The 11,625-nt window shown below is 39.4% G+C and overlaps 1 long non-coding RNA gene across 1 annotated transcript; it reads left to right on the plus strand.

Moving 5' to 3' along the window:
• Positions 1-4,657: 4,657 nt before the first annotated feature.
• On the plus strand, positions 4,658-7,292 carry LOC140008086 (uncharacterized). The gene is made up of 2 exons (XR_011815495.1): positions 4,658-5,143; positions 6,881-7,292. It is a non-coding gene; the product is annotated as an uncharacterized lncRNA (long non-coding RNA).
• Positions 7,293-11,625: the final 4,333 nt, after the last annotated feature.

Consider the following 11,625-nt stretch of genomic DNA (forward strand, 5'->3'; position numbering starts at 1 on the left):
CTGGTTATGCAAAGCGATGGGTTTCAAGTTGGGTGAAGTTTTTGACTCGGTGAAAGAAGTTATAACCCTAGTGGGAGAAGGAAAGAAAGGAAGACATATGAAGATTTTTGTAGAGCTAGAAGTCTCCAAACCTTTAGCCAGGGGAACAAAAGTTAAATTGAACGGAACATGACATTGGGCTGAGTTTAAATATGAGAAGTGCCCAGACTTCTGTTATAGATACGGAAGAATTGGTAATGGGGACAAAATGTGCAAGGATGATAGTGTGGGTGAAAGTAACGAAAGAGATGAGCAATTTGGAGCATCGATGAAGGCTGGAAATATTATGGCATCACCACTACGATCTATAAGTGGGCTCCGGTACAACAATAACAGTAAGGGGGACAAGAAAATGGAGGATGGAAAAGTCACTAGACCCCTTAATGAACATTCAAACTAGGAAAGTACATATAAGAAATTGGGATCTACAAACCTCTCTGATGATATAAATGGTAGGGGGAGAGATAAGAAGGAAAGGAACCAACAAGAGGAACCATCAAAAGAATGTGAAAGACAAACAATCTAGAAAATGGAGGTGGACTCGTACAAAGACACCTCATCTGATTCAGGTTGGAGGATACAAAAGATAGGAGAAGAAGGGGATGCAAGGGGGGTGGAAAAGAATTCAGAGATAAAGGCCATGAATGCAAAAACAGTGCAGGGAGAAAATATACACAAGCTGATGGCTTAACCAAGAGCAAGTTCACATTCAGGGGGAGATAAGATGGAAATGATGATAGGAGGAAGTAAGGAAAATGGAATAGACCAAATGCAGAACAAGGTGGCAAAGAGAGGCACAAAGACAAGACGTCTGCCAAACACAATGAGGCAACCTTTAGCCATCCCTAATACAAATAAAACTCAACAACTGTAGCCTGTCAAAAGGAAAGCAGCATGGGAAGATGAGGATGTGTAAATGACAGGAAATGAACCTGAGATGCAAAGGAGCAAAATGCTGAAGAAAAATAAGGAATTGAATTGTAAGGAGGGGAAATGGGGGCTAATCCCCAAATGCCTCCGCCATCCAAATGAGATTTATGGTGTGGAACTACCAAGGTGCAGGAGGCCCCTTGGTAGTTCCTTAGCTCAAGAAGGTAATAAACCTCCACTCTTCTGAAGTTATTTTCTTATGTGAAACTATAAATCAAAAGAGGCACATGGAAGTAGGAAGGAAAAGCTTAAAGTTTGATAACTGTTATGTAGTGAACTTCCTAGATAAGTTAGGTGGACTAGTAGTTTTTTGGAATAAGGATTTAGAGGTGATAAATGTGAGAGATGCTGGTTTCTTTATTGAAGTCAAAATTGATGACAAGGAGAATTAATGTAAGTGGTACTTCATAGGAATTTATGCAAGTGTGGATGATAGAATCAGGAAAGAGCAGTGGTTAAAAATTTAGCAAGAAAAGAGAATTGGGGAGAGCAATGGATCATTGTTGGGGACTTTAATGACATTGAATCAAACGGGGAAAAATTTGGGGGAGGGAAGGAGAAACAGAATAGCTTTAAAGATTTTAGATACTTCATAAAAGGCAACAATCTCATAGGTTTAGGTTTTTAGGGAAGCCTTGGACATGCTGCAATCAATGGGAGGAGAATGGAGAGATTAATGAAAAACTGGACAAAATTTTGTGTAGTACTGAGTGGTGTCAACAGTTTCCAAATGCTAAATGTCAACATATTCAGAAAGAGGCCTCAGATCATTGTATCTTGATGTTATATACTGACTCAAGGTTGAACACAATCTGGAAAAGATTCTGTTTTTATAAAAAATGGACGCAGGATGAGAAGGTGTGAGATGTCACAAGTGAGGCCTAGTCTGGACACCAACAAGGATAAAAAAATGTTCAAAGTTACAAGGAAGACAAGGGCATGCAGAATGGTAGGGTGGAACAAAAAGAGGAAAAATAACTTAGGAACTAAGATCAAATAATTGAAGCTGCAATTGGAAGAAGCAAAGGAGCCTAAAAATCCTGGTAACAAAAGAACTATAAAACAACTGAATGAACAATTAAGCAAGTCCGATAAAGAGGAGGAAATATATTGCTGTCAGAAAGCAAGAAGTAAGTGGTTAAAAGAAGGGGACAGGAACACTGCTTATTTTCATGCATCTGTGGGAGCAAGAAGAAAGAAGAATACAATTTCATGCCTCCAAAGGAAAAATGGAAATTGGTATGAAACCACGAAAGACATGGAAGAGGAAATATGCAGCTTCTATCAAAACATCTTCAAATCCTTGTAGCTTGACAACTTTGATGAGATATTGAATGAAGTCCCCTACACAATTTCTACTCAAACGAATGAGAACTTGGTTAAACCAGTGGAGGAAAAGGAAATCAACGCTACAGTTTTTCAATGCATCCAAATAAGGCCCCTTGTCAAAATGGTATGTCTCTTCTTTTCTTTCAAAAATATTGGCATATCAAGAGTTTCTTTCATAGTGGATATATGCCTAAAGCTGTTAATGAAACTTTTGTTACCTTGATTCCTAAAGTGGCTACATCCACAAAATTTATCCCACTATAGACCCGTTAGCCTTTGTAATGTCCTATCCAAAGATCATCTCCAAAATATTTACTAATAGGCTAAAAAAAGTTCTAACCAGATGCATTAGCAACTCTCAGTCTGCCTTTGTTCAAGCAAAAAAATCTTAGACAATGTCATCCTAGCCCATGAAGTCATGCACTACCTTAAAAACAAAAGAAGAGGAAAGGAAAGATTCATGACTATTATGTTTGATATGTCCAAAGCCTATGACAAAGTAGAATGGGTTTTCCTAGGTAGAATGATGTTCAAATTGCGTTTGTTTCCTCTCTGGATCAAATGGATTACGAATTCTATTTCTATTGTATCCTATTCTTTTAACTTGAATGGTGAAAAAGTGGGTTATGTATAGCCTAATAGAGGCATTAGACAAGGAGATCCTTTGTCTCCATATTTGTTTTTAATTTGTGCTGAAGGATTATCTTGCACGATAGCTAAAGCTGTGGCTAATAAGGCTATTATAGGAATCAATATGGGTAGGAACTGTCCAGAAATTTCTCACATTTTCTTTGCAGCTGATGCATTGCTTTGTTGCAAAGCTACACCCTAGGAAGCTCAGGTGCTCAAGGAAATACTGGAGAAATATGCAAAAGCTTCAGGTCAATAGGTGAATTTTGATAAATCTATTGCCTATTTCAGCAGAAATACAGATTTGGACATTAGAAGAGCAATTTGTTGGAAGCTAGGAAATCTGAAGGAAGCATATAGTGGAAAGTATCTTGGACTTCCAATGGTTATAGGCAAATCAAAGAATCAAGTTTTTTTTATCATTAAAGAATACTATAAACAGCAAACTAAAGGGATGGAAAGAAAAACTACTGAATCAAGCAGGCAAGGAAGGGCTTTTGAAAGCAGTAGTGATGGCCTTACCCAACTACACAATATCTTGTTTTAGGCTCCCAAAAGGATTATGCAAAGATATATGCAAACAAATTGCCAGCTTTTGGTGGGGAACAGATGACCAGAAAAGGAAAGCTTATTGGGTAAAATGGAGTAGCATAACTGAGATAAAGGGGAAAGAAGGGCTAGGATTTAGGGATTTGGAGCATTTTAACACAACACTACTAGCAAAGCAGCTGTGGAGAATCTTATTGAAGCCAAACATGCTAGTGAGCAAAATTCTCAGAGCAAAATATATGTGAAATGAATATGCACTTAACAGGGAGGCAGTGTGAGAACCTGTAAATTTTCCTTAATTTATAATATTTTATTTTATTTTCTCGCATGTATTTTCTTTATTATACCCTATTATATTGATTTTCCAAAGATTTTTATAAGTAAGTATAGGTTTTAAATCATTTTCATAGTATAAGTTAGTTCATAATAAGTTTGAAGTGCATTGCAGATGTGGGACTCGCTAGTGCGCTAAGTGCGATAAATTTTTGACGATTAATTGAAGTTTTGTATTAAGGAATATTTTACAAGGTGTTAGGAAATAATTAGATGTTAGCTAGATAGATTAATCTTTGGAGAAGGAAGATAAGTTTAAAACCCTAAAAGTGCCAAATGTCGCGACCCGATTGGTAGTTGGACTTTTGACCATGGTTATTAACTTTCCCAAAAATCAGATTTTGACCAAAAATTTCCCATTTCTTATCCCTTTTTGGCCGGCCACCTTGAGAGAAAGAAAAAGAGAGAGAGAGTTTCATCTTCAACTTCAATTTCTTGCCTAATCTTGATTTCCAACCATCACTTTTGCAAAACCTTCCATAAAAGTTGTTTACTAAGATGGATTAAAGGATTGAGTGGAGTGATTTTGGAGGGACAAGCTCAAAGTTACCATCTTTATTGAGGATACAAGGTACTTTGCTTAGAAATTCCCTCTTTGTTTTAATAATGGTGTAGACACCAAATTTCTGTCAAATTTTGTGTTTTCTTGAATATTTTCTATTTGATGAGTCATTTATTTTCTTGCATTTTAAGTATATTTTGTCTCATTTTTGTAGGTTTATCTTAAAAATAAAAAAATAAAAAAACTATGATTTGAAGGAAACTAAACCCCTTTTGACATCTCTAGGCTCCATCCTGAACCTTGGACTGACAAAAAACCAACTCCCCGCTTTTTCTCCCAATAGAATCTCTTGACCGCTCCTAACACAAAAAGGGACCGAACAAAAGAAGGAAATCTTCCTCACTCTCTCGGCCATATCCCCCTTTTGCTCACTTCACACAACAGACCCCACACACACTCCCAACCTAACTCAATACACATCCCTTGGCTCCCTCCTTAGTTTTAGGACTGACAAGAAAAAAAACGGCACTTTGGGGCTCAAAAAATGTACTCTCTCGGCTCTGACACAGAGGAGACAAGCCAAAAAAACAAAAAACACACAAACTACTCCCTCAATTCACTCTCTCGGCTCGCGGACACACAAGGGAAGTCAGACACAAAAAGAAAAAACCAACTCTCCACTCCCGAACTCTCCCTCTCGGCTCTTTCTTTTTTTTTTTTTTTTTCCAACACACTCCACAAATCAAATAAAAAGGAGGAACTAGTGGCCAGGCCATTGCGGTTTAGGAATTTCACCACAAAGCTCAAACGAGTGACTGCAATATTCTAGAGGTATTTCTTTCTTCTTTTTTCTTTTTTTTTTTTAGTTTTGTTTTTCACCTTAAATTCATATTTCGTTGCTTATTTTCTCCTATTTTTGCTACCTTCCAGTGTTGTTGTTGTATTGTTAAAATTTTGGGAAATGGCATGAACCAAATTTAAGAAAAGGAAATGTTTCTTATGTATACATATTAACTGTTTGATAAAATGCCAAAGTGGGGAACGAGTTAAAAGCTGAACATTGTGCATGTTTTTTTTTGTCAAAATAGATGACCATTTGACAGTGTAGGTCCAAAAATGTGTGGTTATTAAAAATTTTTGGAGTTTTGAGTGTTAAAAGTTTTTGAAGGATTTTTTTTTTATTTTTTGGACTGTTTTTGTTTAATTTTATCATATTTGTTGTTGCTTTTATTGATTTTACTTCATAGTGATGTTATAGAAATCATAAGGAGTGTTGCAGTATTTTTTTTTTAATTTTTAGTGAAAGATATGGTGATTTGAAAAAAAATAAAAACTAGCTGTCTTTTGCTTTTTTTGGCCACCTTCTGGTCATCATTTGTAAAAAACTAATTCCGAAAATGGAATCTACGCGAAAAATGAAGTGAGGAGTGTATTTTGACAATTTTTGGCGACCGGAGCTGAAAAAGCTTCAGCTGGCCGAAGAAGAAGAAAAAGAAACGGCTGGGAAGTGGAGGAAGAAGGAAGAAAAGAAAAGAAGGAAAGAAAAGAAAGAAAAAGAATGGTTGGGCTAATAATTTTTTCTGGTGGGTTTTTAGTTGGGTTTTTGACTTGGGTTTGGTTATCTTTTTTTGGGTTTTACGCATGGGTTTGGGAGTTGAAACCCATGCATTTCAGTTGGGTTTGTTTGACAAATACGATGGGCTAGCCCGTCTCTTGTTCTCGAGGCTTTCCGGTGGGCTTGGGAGTCCTGGCCCAAAGAAATGAGAAAAATGGCCCAGTGACCTGATTTGTTAAGGAATAAGAAAATATTTTTGCATATCAGTCCCTGTATTTTCAAGTATTTTCACTATGGCTCAAAATATTTTAAATTTCTTTCAATTAGGTCCTTAAATTAATTGCACATTGGTTCCTGGATTTTATCTTTTATTTAATTTTGAACCCTAAACTTTAAAAATATAATTTTTAACCCCAAATTTTTTCAATTTTTTGCAATTCGGTCCCTAACGAGCTTTGACTTTCTTTATTATGATTGTTTCTTTTTTTTAATAGCTAATTATGTTACTTTTGAATATATTTAACTTGTAATTTTTAGATGTTCTTAAATTTCTATGCATTTGACATGTTAAGATGAATTTTTTATCATTATTATTATTTTTCAATTAAATTGGTGCCATGATTCTTTTGTTCATTTTGAGTATAAATAAGGCCATGTAACTCCATTAGGTCACCACTTCAAAAGGGAGGTACACCTATTATTATTATTTCAATGTCAATTATGTGCTCATACGTGTTCTTATGTGTTTATATATTTTTATATGCTTTGTTTATTTGATTAGAATATTCATTTGAATTTTCTTATATATGTTTAATTGATTTTTATAATGATTCGAGAGGCATTTAAATACCTCAAAAATGTAATAGATAGGATAATTATATTTTTTAATTATATTTTTCCCTTTTAGATTGTAGTTAGGCACTTCCCGATGTAATAGGTAGGTTGTGTGTTTATGTGGCTTATGTGTTATGTGCCTTACTCGTTTTTCTTAGAATTTTTGTGATGTGAATCAGGGCAAGGGCCCAGTCCAAGTTCCATTGGGCCCAGTCACACGTGCACGGGCCAAGTTCTTCAAGGAATCACTCCAAGCCCTTGTTCGAGCTGTCCACGATCAACATGGAGACTATAGAGATATCGAAGGCTTGGAAAGGATCAATCAAGCAACTTACACTTTGGTCCAAGCCCAAGAAGGCCCCAGCGGGCCTCCTTACGAATCGGCCGAGTAGGGCCTAGGTCATTGTTTTCGATTTAGTTGGATTAGTTGTTCGTAGAAGGCATGGGCCGGCCCACCTTGATGACAAGGTAGCCGACCTCCCCTTTAGGTTTCTTTAGGGTTTTGTTATTTCATTAAGCCTATAAATAGGCTAGTCTTGTAAGGTTAAAAACTAGTTTTTGATGAATAAAATTCTTAGTGCATTCGTTTTCTCTCATAAAGAATTCGAGCCTTTAACTTGCTTGGCAAGGGTTATTGAGCAATCTCGCGTCCTGTCCTTGATTGTTCAGCCGACCTATTCCCCTGGAGTATTCACCTTCATTGGAGTGTCGTCTACCACCTTTCAATCAAATCGTGTTGTCCGTTTGGTTGAAGGTTCCGCAAACCAAGCGTTGGACATCCCCGCTAGATCCTTGGGCAAACGTGCTACGTGTCTCGACCGTGGATCGAGGAGCGTATCAGTTGGCTTCAGAGCTTTGGTGGAGGTATCTTCCGTTATATCCGTAGTTGTGTCTTAGTTTCATTAATTCCGCTGCCTTGTTCTCAAAAAAAAAAAAAAAAAATTTCTGTTCGTTAGTTTTGTTACTTTGTGCCGTTTCCTTTCGTTTGTTGTCTAGAATTTTTGGTCGTTGCTTTTATTGATCGAGTCTGTACGTTTGTGTCTTCAAGTCTGTCCGTTGCTGCTTTGTTAGTCAAAAAGAAAATAAACAAATCTGTTTGCATCGCTTGTCAAAAAAAAAAAAAATTTCTGTCCGCTAGTTCTTGTTGTTTGTCGCGTCAAATTTCTGGACAGCTGTGTGTTATTGTTGTTAGTCCCAATCTGCCCAGATTTCATACTCTAGTGACATCCATTCTGCCCAGCAATTAGCCTTGCCGAATCTGCACACAAAAAAAAAAAAAAAAGGCAAGTTGTGGCTAGGGTTCCAAGTTGCGGCTAGGGTTTCCCAAATCTTTGCGCTAGGGTTGTCTTTGTTGTCAATCTGTCCAAGTTTTGTTTGGGTCATCCAAGCTGTTTTAATTAGTTTTCTAAACTGACTTGTGGATCAAACTTGTTGGAGTTGAGAATCTTGAAGGAAACTACAACCATCTAGGGTTTCTTGAGTTATTGGAATTAAATCTTGAAGTTCTTGAAAGCTCTTGGCAAATCTTGGAGTTGTTTGACTGATTAGTTGTGGTACGTAGGGCTGACCAGAAATCTGGTTTGTGAACCTTTTTTCGTCCAGGTTTAGTTGCAGTTGTTAAGTTTAAAAAAAAAAAAAAAAGAAGCGAACAAAAGAGACACAAAACAGAAACGCAAAAGACAAGAGAGAAAGAAAGGAAACATTCGGCCAACAAGAAACCAAGAAGGAAGCCGTAACTCTTTATTGTCAAATCTGTCTTGTTATTTCTTGTTTCAAACTAGAAAATTACATCAAGAAAAGAAAAGAATTCAAAGGTTTTGGCCAACCAGAAAATTACATCAAGAAAAGAAAAGAATTCAAAAGTTTTGGCCAACCTCTTCTTGAAATTCTTGGTTACCTTGAGCCTTGATCACTTGAACAACCTTTGTTTGTGGTTCTTGATTATCTTGAACTTTAAACACTTGCACTTCCCTTCGCACAAAGAGTTTCTTGTAAGACCTTGCATCCATACGTGGCTTTCTTGGTTGAGGGGTGAATTTCTTGGGAGATTCTTGAGTAACATCACTCGCATGCCCTTGGGAGTCCATTAGAGCCGAATTTCTGGAGTCACAAGAGCTAATTTCTGGAGCCGAATTGCTTAGGTAAGTGTGCGGCTGTGAGGGGAGGTTTAATAGGAAGCAATAGCCGACTTTGGGGAGGGGTTCAAGAAGGAAGAAATCTGGAAATTTCAGTGGCCCAATTCTGGTTTGTGTTGAGAGCATAGTGGGCGGCTGCTTAAGAGGGTTTCTAGGGGTTCTTTGGCCGACTTTAGGAAGGGAATAAGAGGGAGGAATTCTGGAAATTTTAGGGTTCCAAATCTGGTTGGTGTTGTGAGTAAAGTGTGCGGCTGCTAAGAGGGTTTTTTAGGGATTTGTAACCGACCTTGGGGTGGATTTGAGAGGAAAATTTCTGGAAGCTTGCGGGTAAGAGAGAGGAGGAACCGAATCTATTTTGAGAAGAATTAGGAAGTTGCTTAAGCAAGGTCACCAAAGGAAGTTCCCAACTCCAACTTGTTTCCCAACTTAGTTTAGGAGACTAAGTACAACACTTGGATAACACTTGAACACCTTCCTACTTTTTCTCCTCCATTTTTGGGATATTCTCCTACATCTTCTCATTCACTTTAGAAAACTACTCCTACATCTTAGGAATTCTTAGAGTTTCCTTTCTTGGTAATATTTTTCAAATCTGTCCATCACCCTTAAGCCTTCCAAAAACCGTCCTTTCCTTCACCAACAATCTCGTGCTTACTCTTGTGGGGAATAAGTTGGTGACGATTATTGGACTCGAGCAACATTACTCAAACTACCTAAACCAACAGGTAAGGTACTTGGTGAGTTTTATACAAGTGACTTGAGCACTACACGAGCGCGAGAGATACACTAAGGGAGCGAAGTGAGTTTACACTTGCACGTCCTTGCTTGTTCCTAACCTTTTTTGCAGGTCTACAAGAAAGACATGGAGCAACACCAAGCAACCACCGATCCCTCATTATTATTTGCCGCAATGAAGAATGAGCTCAGGTGAATCAGTGAGCAACAAATGGAGACATTACACACTCGTTTTGACGAGTTGTCCAGGAGCCTTACACGGGGCTCTCGCTCTAGGTCCCATAACTGGAGTAACCATAGCACCAAAGAGGCAAATGGCGAGGACTACTCCGCTAGTGAGGATGAGGGGCGACCCGAGAGGCTAACAAGGGACACGCCCAAGAACGAAATCAAGGGGCTCAAAATTCAAGTCCCCGCATTCAAAGGCAAAAGTGATCCTGAAGCTTACTTGGAGTGGGAAGGCCGTATCGAAATGGTCTTCGACTGCTACGACTGCAACGAGGAACAAAAGGTTAAAATTGCCACCGTGGAGTTCACCGACTACGCACTAGTCTGGTGGGACCAAGTGCGGACCCATAGGAGAAGGATGGGAGAACCACGTGTCCGGACTTGGCGAGAACTCAAGGCATTGATGCGCAAGCGATTTGTTCCTAGCTACTACAATCGCGATCTCCACTCTAAACTTCAAACGCTCACGCAAGGTAACATGAGTGTGGAAAATTACTACAAGGAAATTGAGATGACCATGATGAGGGCCAACATTCAAGAAGACAACGAAGCCACGATGGCTAGGTTTCTGAGAGGTCTCAATCCTGACCTCCAAGACGCCTTGGAGCTTCAACATTACCTGGACATGCACGACCTTCTAGAACTTGCCATTAAGGCCGAGCGGGGGAAGAAGCTAAGACGAGGAACACGTCCTTTCCAATCTTCTACCACTACTTCATGGAGGGGCAACCAACCACGAAGGCCGACCCACGAAGTTGGAAGTGCGACGATACCAACCTTTTCTAACCGATTCCAAGGTAACACCTCTAACCGCAATTCCTTCTCTACCCCTAACAAGGTTTCCGATACATCCAGGTCCACTTCAAAGGCACCGCATGAGACTCCTAAAGCTAGGAGTAGGGACATCAAATGTTTTAAGTGCCAAGGGTTTGGGCATATTCAGTCTCAATGTCCAAACCAACGGGTAATGCTGATCACTCACAATGGCGAAATCGTGTCGGATGATGACGAATGTGAGGACATGCCCGAACTGGTAGAAGACGACTGCCTAGAAGAAGAGCCAGCTGGGGAGGCTTGCTCGCCTACACGTGGAGAAGTAGGTTGCTTGGTAGCACGACGAGTGTTAACCGCCCGCGTCAAAGAGGACGAGCAGCTACAACGCGAAAACCTATTCTACACCCGCTGTAAGGTAGGCGACAAAGTGTGTAGTCTCATCGTCGACGGTGGGAGTTGCACGAACGTGGCCAGCTTGCTCATGGTTGAAAGTCTAGGACTCACCACTACCAGGCATCCACATCCTTACCGCCTCCAATGGCTAAGTGAGGATGGTGAAGTACGAGTCTTCAAGCAAGCACGCATTCCCTTTTCCATTGGTACTTACACTGATGAAATCATGTGCGACGTGGTGCCAATGCATGCTACACATATCATTTTGGGAAGGCCCTGGCAATTCGACAAACACGTCACATTCGATGGAAGAGCAAATAAGTACACACTTTTGCACGATGGCAAACGTAAGGTTCTTACACCTCTCACACCTGCACAAGTTTATGAGGACCAACTACTTTTGCAAAGGGAGTGTGAACAAGACCGTCAAAAGAGAAAACTCAAGGCGGTCGACCCTGGTGAAAGCTCCACGTCTACGACTGAGCCATCAACCAAGGGTCAAGGGAGCACACCTAGGGGCATACGTGACAAAACACCTGCCGCACCGCCCACTAGGAAGCACAACATGATTATTAAGGCTAAAGATGTTCGAAAAGTGGTGCACTCTAATCAGCCTATACTTCTCATGATTTGCAAGCATGTGCTATTAGATGTTGCTG

The sequence above is a fragment of the Coffea arabica genome, chromosome 6c (genome assembly GCF_036785885.1).
Source record: "Coffea arabica cultivar ET-39 chromosome 6c, Coffea Arabica ET-39 HiFi, whole genome shotgun sequence".
Taxonomy (NCBI): Eukaryota; Viridiplantae; Streptophyta; class Magnoliopsida; order Gentianales; family Rubiaceae; genus Coffea; species Coffea arabica.